General features: G+C 42.2%; 1 protein-coding gene and 1 pseudogene across 3 annotated transcripts in view; one reads left to right on the top strand and one right to left on the bottom strand.

The window, feature by feature from the left end:
- Positions 1-12,306, top strand: part of THSD4 (thrombospondin type 1 domain containing 4) — a 582,162-nt gene that overhangs the window by 289,251 nt on the left and 280,605 nt on the right. The gene's annotated exons all lie outside the window — the stretch shown is intronic.
- LOC121484388 lies at positions 8,453-9,253 on the bottom strand (annotated as a pseudogene).

Genomic DNA, 12,306 nt, shown 5'->3' with positions numbered 1-12,306 from the left:
CCCCCCGCCCCCCCATACCATGCTCTCTCTTACTGCCTCGTTTTCTCCATAGCGCTGTTACCTGAGATGACAGTATTGATGACAGTCTTATGTTTACGGTCTGTCATCCCCGCCAGCACGTGAGCCCCAGGCATGCAGGGTCTTTGTCCGTCTGGCTCCCTATTGGGTCCCTGTACCATTACAGAGCCTGGTACATAGGCACTGAATGAACAAATGAGTTCAGGGATTCTGTGGTATCTGCAGCTACCAGAATCCTCTACTAGAGGGTTTCTGGGCTTTTCTAGTGCTGAATGATCAAAAGTGAGACAATGCTGTGAAATCTAGTTTTGTTAAGGTAAATCTCTTTTGCATATGCGTTAATTTAACTTTTTAATGACCACGGGTAAATTGTTATAATTCCATCAGTATTTCTCTTTCACAGATGATCACACTGAAGCTCAGAGAAATTCATTGACTTGCCAAAACTCCTATAGGCTTTGAACAAGGATTTTATGATACGAATACACATGGAAATTTAATTTGTGTATCTATCATTATATAGTGGAAAGAGCCTAGAGTTTTGAGTCAGAAGGTTAACATTTTACACTTTGTCTTCGCTTGTATTTTAGTATATTTATAGCAATATTATCACGGCAACATACCCTTTCTAAACTTTAGTTTCCTTATCCATAAAATGAGGATAATGAATTTTAAAAACAAGACTTTCATTAGGACTACCTGTGACGGGGCAGCCCTGGTGGCGCAGCAGTTTAGCACCACCTGCAGCCCAGGGTGTGATCCTGGAGGCCCGGCATCAAGTCCCACATCGGGCTTCCTGTGTGGAGCCTGCTTCTCCCTCTGTCTGTGTCTCTGCCTCTCTGTGTATGTGTGTGTCTCTATGAATAAATAAATAAAATCTTAAAAAAAAAAGGATTACCTGTGATGGAATATTAAAGTATTTAGTGAAGTTCAACATACCTGTTAGGCACTCAGTAAATGCTAGTTGACTTATACACACCTATTCCCTCACCTACAAAATATTATACCTGTTTTTTGGGCTGCTATTAAGCTCAAAGTAAGGTGCCTGCAGTACTTCATGAACTACAACACCTAATGCAAATGACTTTTTTTTTTTTTTTTTAAAGATTTGTCTATTGGGATCCCTGGGTGGCGCAACGGTTTAGCGCCTGCCTTGGGCCCAGGGCGCGATCCTGGAGACCCGGGATCGAATCCCACGTCGGGCTCCCGGTGCATGGAGCCTGCTTCTCCCTCTGCCTGTGTCTCTGCCTCTCTCTCTCTCTGTCTCTCTCTCTGTGTGTGACTATCATAAATAAATAAAAAAATTAAAAAAAAAAAGATTTGTCTATTTATTTGAGAGGGAGGGGCAGAGGGAGAGGGAGAGTCGCAAGAACCTCCATGCCCAGCACAGAGCCCAATGCAGGGCTGGATCCAAGACCCTGAGATCATGACCTGAGCCAAAATAAAAGAATCAGACACAATTGACTGAGCTACCCAGGTGCCCTCAATGCAAATGTTAACTGATCATGTAACTGGCATGGCTCAAAATGCTAGACATCCTAGAACTTTCTAAAAGAGAAATAATGGGGATGAAAATATTCTATTCATCCTTACACATTGTTGGAAAAATTGTTCAGGACGTTTATGTTACTGAGAGAGAGAGAGTCATTCTTATCCTATGAGGTCTCTGCAACTTTATGTTTTACTTCTATACACAGAACTTTTTAAAAATGAGCTTTGAAAAAAAAAAAAAACTTGCCTCTACTATTTATTTATAGTGGTACTAAGTGTAGATAGTCCGGTCACAAAATCTGTCATTTGCTGGATACTCAGATAAGACTTTCTCTGCTTGAATCCTCAACTATAATGCCATTAGTGTCGTGTATTTCATTTGAAAATTATATTCGAGGGATTGATGGGATTCTTAAGATAGGTTTCTCATGGATTCCTAACTATACCTGTGTCAGCTCTCTTTGGGTCTTCAGTGGTGAACAGGCTTTTTCATTTTCTCTTGTTCTCTGTCTGGTTCCTATGCTTCTGGGTTGGTCACTCAGCAAAGCACTGTTGCAGGGTGAGTTTTGGTTTGCTCACCTTGCTTGCCTCAAAGTAGACTGCAATATTTCTTCTGTAGATTTTCTTCAAAAAGATGACTGTCTTGCCTACAATAGACTATTTGAGGCAAGACTTATTTATTTAGATTATTTATTTAGATTCCTTTCTCATTTGAAAAATTCAGAAAGACACACAGGTAAGCTCAAAGTAAAAATCACCCATAATCCTTGAACTAACAAGAAAATATAAATGTATATAAGAGGCGAGTGTGTATAAACTAGGGAGTTATATAATTACTAGTGCTATTTCAGAATAACATTTAAGAGTTGTGAGGCGATAGCCCACTATGTATAGCTGAATGAGATAGTGGCAGGTGGATAGATGAATTCTGGAGACATATTTAGGCCAGGAAGCTTTACATTTTTATTTTTTGGATTATGTCCTTAAAGGCCATGTAGTCATTCTCACACAGCCTAGATCTATACCTCGTCCACTGCAATACTCAGCCTTACTTTTTTTTTTGGTAAAGATTCATTGATTGATTGATTGAAGAGAAAGACAGAGAGCGAGTGAGCAGGGTGAGGAGCAGAGGGAGAGGGACAAGCAGACGCCACCCTGAGTGCAGAGCCCAACGTAGGGCTCGATCTCATCCCCCTGAGATCCTGACCTGAGCCAAAATCAAGAGTCGGATGCGTAACTGACTGACCCATCCAGGTGCCCCTCCAGCATACCTTTTGTAGCCTCAGAGTGTCTACCTCTGGGCCTGCCTCCAAGTTTCTACCTCCAGCCACACTGATGTCTCTCCTATAGGGAGTGCCCCTTTTTGTGCTTCTCTGGAGCACTCCCCTCTCTATCCTTTCATCTCTGTGGCTCACGATACCAATGATAATTTTCGTTCTTGAGCACATTCCCAAAGGATTCCCTGAGGGAATGGCTACGAGGTTGAAACTCTGGTCCAGTAGTTCTGAGCCGACTCATGCTAATTGAAATAAATCACCCACCAGCATTTAATTTAAAAAGATAGAGGTAGATAAGCAAGGAGAAGAAGAAATATGAGTTTCCTACTTTTTAAGCATGGCATTGACCCCAGATAACCTCAGGAGTAGATCAAATGGTATATTAAAAGGCACTTACGTTTCATGCCTGTTCTGCCCAAATTAATGGATCAGCGTACATTCCCCGTTGGATTTATTATGCCTGCCGGCAGGGCTGGAAAGCAATGTGGACATATTTGCACATTGTGGAAACAGCGTGGTTGAGGCTCCACAGGTCTTGAGCTCACATCAGACTCTGACAGCCATGCCGATGACCCAGTGGGAGTTGATTTATCCTGAACCTTTAAAGTGACTGACGTTTTCCATTCTCTGAGTTCTGGACTTTCTCTCACAGGGCTGGTGGCTGTTCCTGTAGTGAAAATAGTAAAAGCTACCTTATGATAATGGTGAATGTTCCCTCTTTGAGCATAGTTCAACCACCTTTAGGGTTTAAGGTCATCTTTCCTTGCTGATGTCTAGTCATTGCCACCCAGCCAGAGGGGGGATGGAAATTACCAGAGTACAGTTTGCTAGAGATGCTTATGTAATCAATCATTGTGCCAGGTTCTGGAAAGACAAATGAAATCTGTGTCTTCTGTATGGCTTCCTAGGTCCTCATTTTATCCACACTGGTCCCCTTAGTGAGACCCCTCACTATTATTTAAGTGTGACAAAGAGTAATTGAGTTTTATTAGTTGCAGATCTGTGTTAACTCCCCTGCATTGGTTATCTCTTGTGTGTACTTTACTTCCAAACTTAGTGACCTAAAAATAACAATAAAATTCATTATCCCACAGGGATGCCTGGATGGCTCAATGGTTGAGCATCTGCCTTTGGCTCATGTAGTGGTCCCAGGTCCTGGGATCAAGTCCTGCATCGGACTTCCTACAGGGAGCCTGCTTCTCCCTCTGCCTGTGTCTCTGCCTCTCTCTATGTGTCTGTCATGAATAAATAAAAATAAACTAAAAACATTATCCCACAAAGTTTCTGTGGGTCAGGAATGTAGGAGCAGCTCAACTGGATGCTTTTGACTTGGGAACTGTCAGGAGGTGACAGCAGGATGGTATCTGGCTTTGCTGTCATCTAAAGGCTTGACTGAGGCCAGAAGATCTTCTTCTAAGGTGGCTCACTCATTAAAAAAAAAAAGGTGGCTCACTCATGGCTAGGAAGTTCATAATGGTCATTGGCAGGAGGCCTCAGTTCCTCATTGAACGTGCCTCTGTCAGGTATCTTTACGCTATAGCCCCTGGATTTCCCAGATGATCCAAGAAAGCCCAAAGTAAAAGCCCTACTACATTTTATGACCCCTAGCCTCAGAAGCACACCTTGACACTTCCACGATCTTACTGGTTACACAGGTTGGTCAGCCTTATCCCATGTGCGAGGAAACTGCAGAAAGGTGTGAGTACCAGTAAGCCAGGAGGCCATGTTAGAGGTGGGCTCCCACTTTCTCTAGAGCCTTTCAGAACTTTCAATCCCCTTTAGTGGGAAACTCCCGTAGTGCCGTTTCCAATAAGGAACCAAAAGTTGCTCCTGGGATCTGTAGGTTCCATCAGTATTAAATACATCTAACAATATCAGTCTTACACGGAGTCCTGTTAAAAGAGGTATTCACTTCCCAACATCTCATTTGATGTTTGTTAACAAACAAAAGTACAGTCCAGAAAAGTCAAGGATAGAGTCCACTTTTGATCACAGTTTCCAAGTAGGATTTTCTTCCACCACGATGAAGCCATATGGGCACTGTCAGGTTCCTTTTCTTCCCTAATGTTTGCATTGAAGAAAGTTAAACAAACAAATCAAACTGAACCTCTTTTCACAAAGTTACTATTTCATGGATTGCCATGTAGAGTGTAGGCCAGGTTCTTTTGTTAGCTGCTGCTTTGAAATCCATAGCCAAGACTGCCTGGCACAAAGCTTCGGGAGTTGGCAAGCCAATCCAGTGAGTTGGAAGCTCATTTGGAGCTAAAGAAACAAGACCAGCAGCATTGTAGAATCATCTCTCTTATACCCTTATAGTTGGAAGAGATCTGAGAGACCTTCTAGACCTAACCTCCAGTGTATACAGGTATATATTCTGAACTGCTAAAGACATAACAGATGATCAGCCCACTTCTGCTTTAATATCAGCGATGAGAAAAAGCTTACCGCCACTACCTTTGATTGTCCGAGAGTTCCCATTTTCTCCTTGAGCCAAATTTTATCTCTGTGTATCTTCTAACCATTGACCTTCAATTTTTCCCCATCTGGAGTAAAACCAAATGTGAAATTCTTTCAAAGAGTTGAAAACCACTCTCATGTGGGTCTCCTTAGTCTCTTCCAGGTTAAACATTTCCCTGTTTGTTCAGCCTTCTCTTCTGAAAACAGTCTCCAAATCCCTTACCATCTTCATTTCAAGGTCCATCTGAAAATGTGGTATCCATTCATTTGTGTGACAAGTATTTGTTGAATGCTGTCTATTGGCAAGGCACCGTGCCAGTCCAGATGTCTGACCAGGGCACAGTCAAGTGGGACTGTTTCTTCCAGTTAATTTGGATGTTACATTTCTACTGATGTAACTAAAGATTATATTAGCTTTTTTTTTTTTTTATAGCCATGTCAAACTATTGGATTATTTTTGGCTGTGATCAACTAAGATTATCAGTTTCTGTTGAGGGGAACTGTTCTCAGTTCAGGTCTTCCCGACCCCGTCTTCATGTAATTGGTTTTTTGAACGTGCATGAAAGATTTCACATTTATCTCTATCCATTTCCATCTCGTTGGTCCAACTCATTGTTCCAATCTATTGAAGTCATTTCGATATTTACTAGCTCTTTAAATCTCAATTTCATTGTATTAGCTATTTCTCGAAGCTTTGTGTTATCTGCAGTTTCAGTCAGCCTTCCCTCTATCTTTGTATCCAAGTCGCTCCTAGTAATGACGAGTAGAATAGGACCAGTGACAGAGCCATTTGGCAGGTCACTAGCACCTCCCTTCCCCCTTCCATCAGCATTGTTTGAGCATAGGTTTTTCAGCCAACCCTGAGTCGCCCAAATTATACTGTCATCTGGTCTGCATTTCTCCATCTTGTCCACAAGAATTTCCTGAGAGACTTTGCCAAATGCCTTTATTAATCAATACATTCTGGGTCTCTGACATGCACAGTTGTCAGTTATAGTGACCTCCTGCTCTCTCCACAGGGAGAAAGTGGATAGGGCAAGATGAGAACTGTTCTGTCCTCTGCTTGTGCTCCCCAACTAGCAAACTCCTGGATCAGTCTAGGGGATTTCCAGGTTCCTGAGCATGGATCTATTTATTGACTCCTTGTCCTGACCCTTTAAGACCAGGAGGCCAACCGTTGCAAACCTGTTTAGCATCCTAGCCTCTTAATTCCCAATCAGCTGCTCTTCTATAGCTACCCTGGTTTCATCTTATCCTTCCCTTTTCACCTCATCCATCCATTCTCTGGAATGCTTCAATACTCAGGTTCATGGATTGTCATAATTCAAATCACCAAATTTTGACTACCTAATGTAAGTTCCTTGCAAGATATGTCCAAGCTACGTCAGTCCTACCAACCTACCCAGATACAGATCTATGACAAGCCGTCCTGGTCAGTTGTACTCCACCTTAGGAGTTCCTACAAGGTCATGCCAATACCCCTTATGTAATAGGGCCCATGATTTCCTCGTTCTTTGTGACTTCATGCCCTGACTTGTGCATTTTTTCACCCCAATTTATGGTTATGAGTCCCCGCCATCATCCTTGGTGATACCAATGGAAAGGTACTCACCACCTGGGGTCAGTTCAAGGTCCTTGTGTTACCCACAGTATGTCTTTTGGTTTGCAGATCCTTTCAGTTATAAGCAGCACACTCAGCTTTTTCTAATTTTTTCATGGAAAATGCAGAGCTTTAGTGCTTTTTTCCCATTATGTCAATGGGACCTATTCATTGTCCTCTAGTGTAGTCATATAATGTCATCTGAATGTTTTCCCCTCTAAAACTGAAACATGAAACTCTCTAGATCAGAAATTCCTCTGCCATATTTTCCCTGTTTTGGGAGATGTACACTGTTTCTTTTCTTTTCTTTTTTTTTTTTTTTTAGCGTTTTGTTTTGTTTTTCCCACTTTTATTGAAGTATAACTGACCTATAACATTGTGCTGGTTTAAGGTGTATAACATAACAATTTGATATTTGTATATGTCATTAATTGATTATCACAGTAAGCTTAGTTGACATCCATTATCTCACATAGTTAGAACTTTTTTTCTTGTGATGAGAACTTTTAAGATCTATTCTCTTAGCAACTCTCAAATGTACAGTACAGTATTGTTGACTATAGTCACCACACTGTATATTTCCATCCTCAGAACTTATTAATCATATAATTAGAAGTTTCTGGCTTTGACCGCCTTCACCCATGTCCCCCATTCTCTAATCCCTGCCTCTGGCAACTACCAATTTGTTCTCTGTTTCTATGACTTCAGGAGTTTATTTGTTTCTGGTTTGACATGTAAAGTGAGAGCATTCAGTATTTGTTTTTCTTTGGTTTATCTCTTAGTGTACTACCCTCAAGTACCATCTGTGTGTCACTAATGACAGGATCCCCTTCTTTTTTATGGATGAATAATGTTCCTGTGGGTGTGTGTATACACATATACACACAAAGTTTTCTTTAATCATTTATCCATCCATGACACTTAGGTTGTTTCCATGTTTTGGCTATTGTAAATAATGCTGCCATGAACATGGGAGTGTAAATACCTCTTTGATATATTGATTTCATTTCCTTTGGATAGATACCTAGAAGTAGAATTTTCAATCACATGGTATTTCTATTTTTCTATATGGAGGAACCTCCATATTATTTTCCATAGAGGCTATGCCAGTTTACTAATTCCCAACAACAATGCACAAGGGTTCCCTTTACTCCACATCCTCACCAACACTTGTTTTCATCTTTTTTTTTTTTTACTATTAAGGCATTTATTTATTAAAACGCTCTCTGCCAAGATTTCACATTAGCTTAAAATTCAAATCAGTCTCTACATTTCTCTACTGAGGACTCCACCTCAATGTAGGACATAAAAGCACCTTCTCCAGCAGTGAGTGTTACCAGCGTCCACACAGTGAGCCCCACGGTCAGCCTCTCTGTTTCCCAGGGGACCCAACTAGATGTTAATACTGCTCTGCCACAGGGTAAAAGCTCCTAACTCAAACTCATTGGGAAAGGGATGAAACTTCTGCAAAGTGCGCTTTAAGAAGAGGTACTGTTTGCTCATGAAAAGAAACCAGTGAGTTCTCTAAGAAAAATAAAAGGGGGTATTTTACAGTTAAGCACATGATTTGTAGTGAAGAATTTGGATGTTGCTCTGCTGCTCCAGGCTGTTAATACTCTTCTTGTTCCTCCTGTGGGCCCCCTTCATCAGGTATCACAAAACCTTCATCTGTGGCCTAGAGAATGTCCACAATCCTCTGCAATACAGGGTCGTTTTCCCCTTCGTTCTCCTGGCAAATCAATTCAATGTTTCTTAACTTTCCAAAGTAGAAATCTCTCTCTTTCTCCAAGTCTCCAGCAGTAAGTTTCAATACATTGACCTGCTGCATCACTTCAGCTGCTTCGTCATCCCCGTTGCCCACACCAGGATTCTTTTGCACCACACCCGGGCCAGCTTTAGGGGTTGCAGTAGTTCTGCGTGTTGCAATGGGCCTGTGTGGAGCTGCACTGCTAGAGCTGAGAGGTTTCTTTGGTTTGTTCAGAGCTGGAGCAACAAGGGAGGGAGCCACTGCAGTGTTTTGACCTTGTCTGACAGCTACAGGGTCTTAGTCTTTTCCGTCATAGTTTGCATCAAAAAACTTCTTGAACCACTGAACAAATTCAAAATTCTCCTGAAGCTTTGCTTTTACTAATTTGTCCACAGGAATTATTTTGTCAACACCCATTCTCTTAAAACCTGCTTGTAGTATTTTGAAGTTCTGGATGTATTCATGCTCTAGTTTAGCCTGGAATTTCACTTTCTTCAAGGCAATGGAGCCAGGGAACAGCATGTCCATAAACTGACCATAGGCAGCCCCTGAGCACAGCTGTTCAATCTTTGTCAGATTCAGCTGCAGAGACTCATTGATCCAGGCCAGCATGTCATGTCAACTTAGGTTATCACTGGTGACGGACGCTGAGTTCACTGCCATCTTCGGCTCTCTGCGGGACCACATCCACTGCCTGTGCCCGACCCCACCTGCCCACCCGCATGATCCGTTTTGTCTTTTTGATGATAGCCATTCTAACAGGTGTGAGGTGATATGTTACTGGGGTTTTGATTTGCATTTCCCCCAACCATAAGTGATGCTGAGTGTCTTTTCACACATTTATTGGCCATTTGTATGCCTTCTTTGGAAAATGTCTATTCCATTCCTCTGTCCATATTTTAATCTGATTGTTTACTTGCTATTGAGTTGTGCAAGCTCTCTATATATCTGAGCTATTAACCACTTATCAGATGGATGATTTGCACACACTTTCTCCCACTCCATAGGTTCCTTTTCATTGTATCGATGGTTCCTTTATTGTGCAGAAGCTTTTTGGTTTGGTGCAGTCCCCAGTTGTTTATTTTTTCTTTCTTTACTCTTGGTATCAAATCCAAAACATCATTACTGAGACTGATGTCAAGGAGCTGCCCTCTGTGTTTTCTTTTAGGAGTGAGATACACACTGTTTCTACCTAAGATTCATGGCGTTCTCATTCATAAGCCCTGTGTAGGTGGCCACCTACCAATTTCCCATCAATTCCATGGTCTTCCAAAACAATAACCTTAAAATGAAGTAAGAGATGAAAACTTTACCCCTTTCCTTAAATCTTTAATTCCCTATTTAGGAACGTGAACATATGTGTTTTCATGTCAAGTTGGGGCCTCTAAATGGTAAGTGACAATTTAAAACTTTCTGAATTAAGTAAAATGCGTACTTGCGTGTGGCCCTCACCTGAGTCATTTTTTTCTTGGTGGGTGGGTGACTCGCAAGAGAACTCAAGCTCCCAGCTCTTCGCGTAAACCCTAGGAAATCTGAGCTGTTAGCCACCGTGATTCTTTACTAAATGAGCCTGTTTATACACATTTTCCAATGTACTAATCTCTTCTTGCATTTCACTTTGAAGAAAACAAGGTTTTTATTAATTGGAGGGGGATCTCTCACAGGATGTTCAGTGTGACTGCTCGTCATTACATAATAGTTATAAACAAATGAGCCGTCTTTGAACTCTGCTGTTCGGGCTTCTATATCTTGGCTGTGGTTCTCCAGCTGACACCAGTGGTGCAGTTAATTAGGGTGGCTGTGAGGGGTAGACAGGGGCAGAAAATAGGCAGGATTTAAAAGCTGTTCCTGTTACCTTTTGGGGAGTTTCAAGTCCTTTCTACATTATAAAGCTAGAGGGTAGATTTATGTTTTAGTTTCTCCCTCCTTGGCTTTGGACTTAATGAGCCCAAAGGAAAGGGGACTCATTATTTAAAATCTGGGTGATATGCATTTAAATTTAAGATTTGTATTTGCCCAGACTTTTTATCCCTGAGACCCAAGGTACCTATGTATAAATCAAATGGTCATCAGTTACATTGGCGAGCTGCATCTCCCCTGTTGGGAAAAGCTTAATCTAATGGGTTATTTCCCCAAACTGGCTTTGTTGCTTGCTTATTTGAAAAGTGTAGGGTATCAGCTGGAGTGGGAAGGGAACTGGAAAGAATGCTTTGGTCACTTTAAAATAGTTTTAAAATACTGGCTAGTAAGAGAATGCCTATTCACAGTGTTTATTAGCAATTCGGATGGGGGTGGTGGTGGGGGTGGGGGTGGTGGTGGGTAAGTGCTAAGGTTTCCTCCAAGGACAGAGTGCAATGTCCAGACAGCAGGACCCAGGCTGAAAATGATGCAGGGAAGGGGACTAGACCTTCCCTTCTTTGAGAATTCTAAGAATATTTCTTCTTCCTCTTCCTCTTTGTCTTCCCCTCTCCTGCTTAGACGTGGTGAGTGGAGGCCTGGAAAGGAGAAACTGGGCCAGGGAAACAGAATCAGACTCAGATGTACTATAGACCCTTCCTGCTCCTTGTCCCCCAAGGCTCCAGGTGGAGGCCCTCAAAGGTCAAAAAGGTCATGTCCCCTCTCTGCCCTGAGGCAGAAACCTCCAAGTAGACACTCCCTGAGTTTCCTTCATCTTCCTCTTCCAAGTGTTTTTTCTGCTCTCTGGGTCTCTCTCAAATGCTGCTCTATTTCCGGGCCCCTTGGAGAAGCCAGCATTACCTCTTGTTTAGGTTGTAGCAGTGGTTTGGGAGCCACCTCCCTGCTTCTGGCTGGCGCTCGCTGATCCGCTTTCTGTGCTGCAGCCAGGGCTCTCCTTCCAGAAGGCAAGGCTGATCTCAGACTCCTCGGATTAAACCTGCGGGGACTCCACCCTCATTGCCATTAAGATGAAATCTGAGGCCTGTGGTGACATGACCTCTGCTTCTCTCGCAGCCCTGCCCCCTTACCCCACCCAGGTCCGTGTCAGCTACACAAGACTGGAAATGAGCTCTTTGGCCTCTGGCCCTAATGCTTTGAGGTCCTCTGGACTCAACTAAGGCAGCTTCCTTACCCGGCCCATAATCCAGAGTCCCTAATAACCCCCCAAGGAATCTTACAAAATGCAAATGAAAAGCCCTAAAAATGCCAAAGTATTTCCCACAATTTCCAGAGACTTCCAGGGCTTTTTCCATGCTTCTACCTCTGCACTTCCACATCCTCATGTGCTCCCTTGGGTTCTGTCCTCGTTAGTCGAGCCCCCAACCAAGTTTCCACAAAAATCCACATGGCATACCTTTACTCTCCAGGAACTGACTAACTAAAAATTAGTCTTCAGCTGAAGACTAGGATTAAGATTAGGATGATCATGAGAGGTGACTTTAACAAGTGAGTGGCCATAGGTTCAATAGCCTTCACTGGCTCAACCCCATATTCCACTCCCTTTTTCTTATTCCCCATTACATTCAACTCTAATAGAACAAATAACAAAAAATAAAACAAAATAATAAAACAAAAATAACTGCAGTGGTTTAAAAGAATCTGTTTCTGTCTCACATTAAAGAAGTCTGAGAATGGCAGGGAAGTTTTGTCCTCAGTATGAGACTTTTTTTTTTTTTCATCTTTTTCCTGCATGAAAAAGATGCAGATCATCTTTTTCCTGCATTGCCCTGGCCCCATGAGGTTGTCATGGGTCTGTACAG

This window comes from Vulpes lagopus, chromosome 2 (assembly GCF_018345385.1).
Source record: "Vulpes lagopus strain Blue_001 chromosome 2, ASM1834538v1, whole genome shotgun sequence".
Lineage (NCBI taxonomy): Eukaryota > Metazoa > Chordata > Mammalia > Carnivora > Canidae > Vulpes > Vulpes lagopus.
The sequence above is the reverse complement of the archived record's forward strand: the minus strand, read 5'-3'. Positions and strand labels throughout refer to the sequence as shown.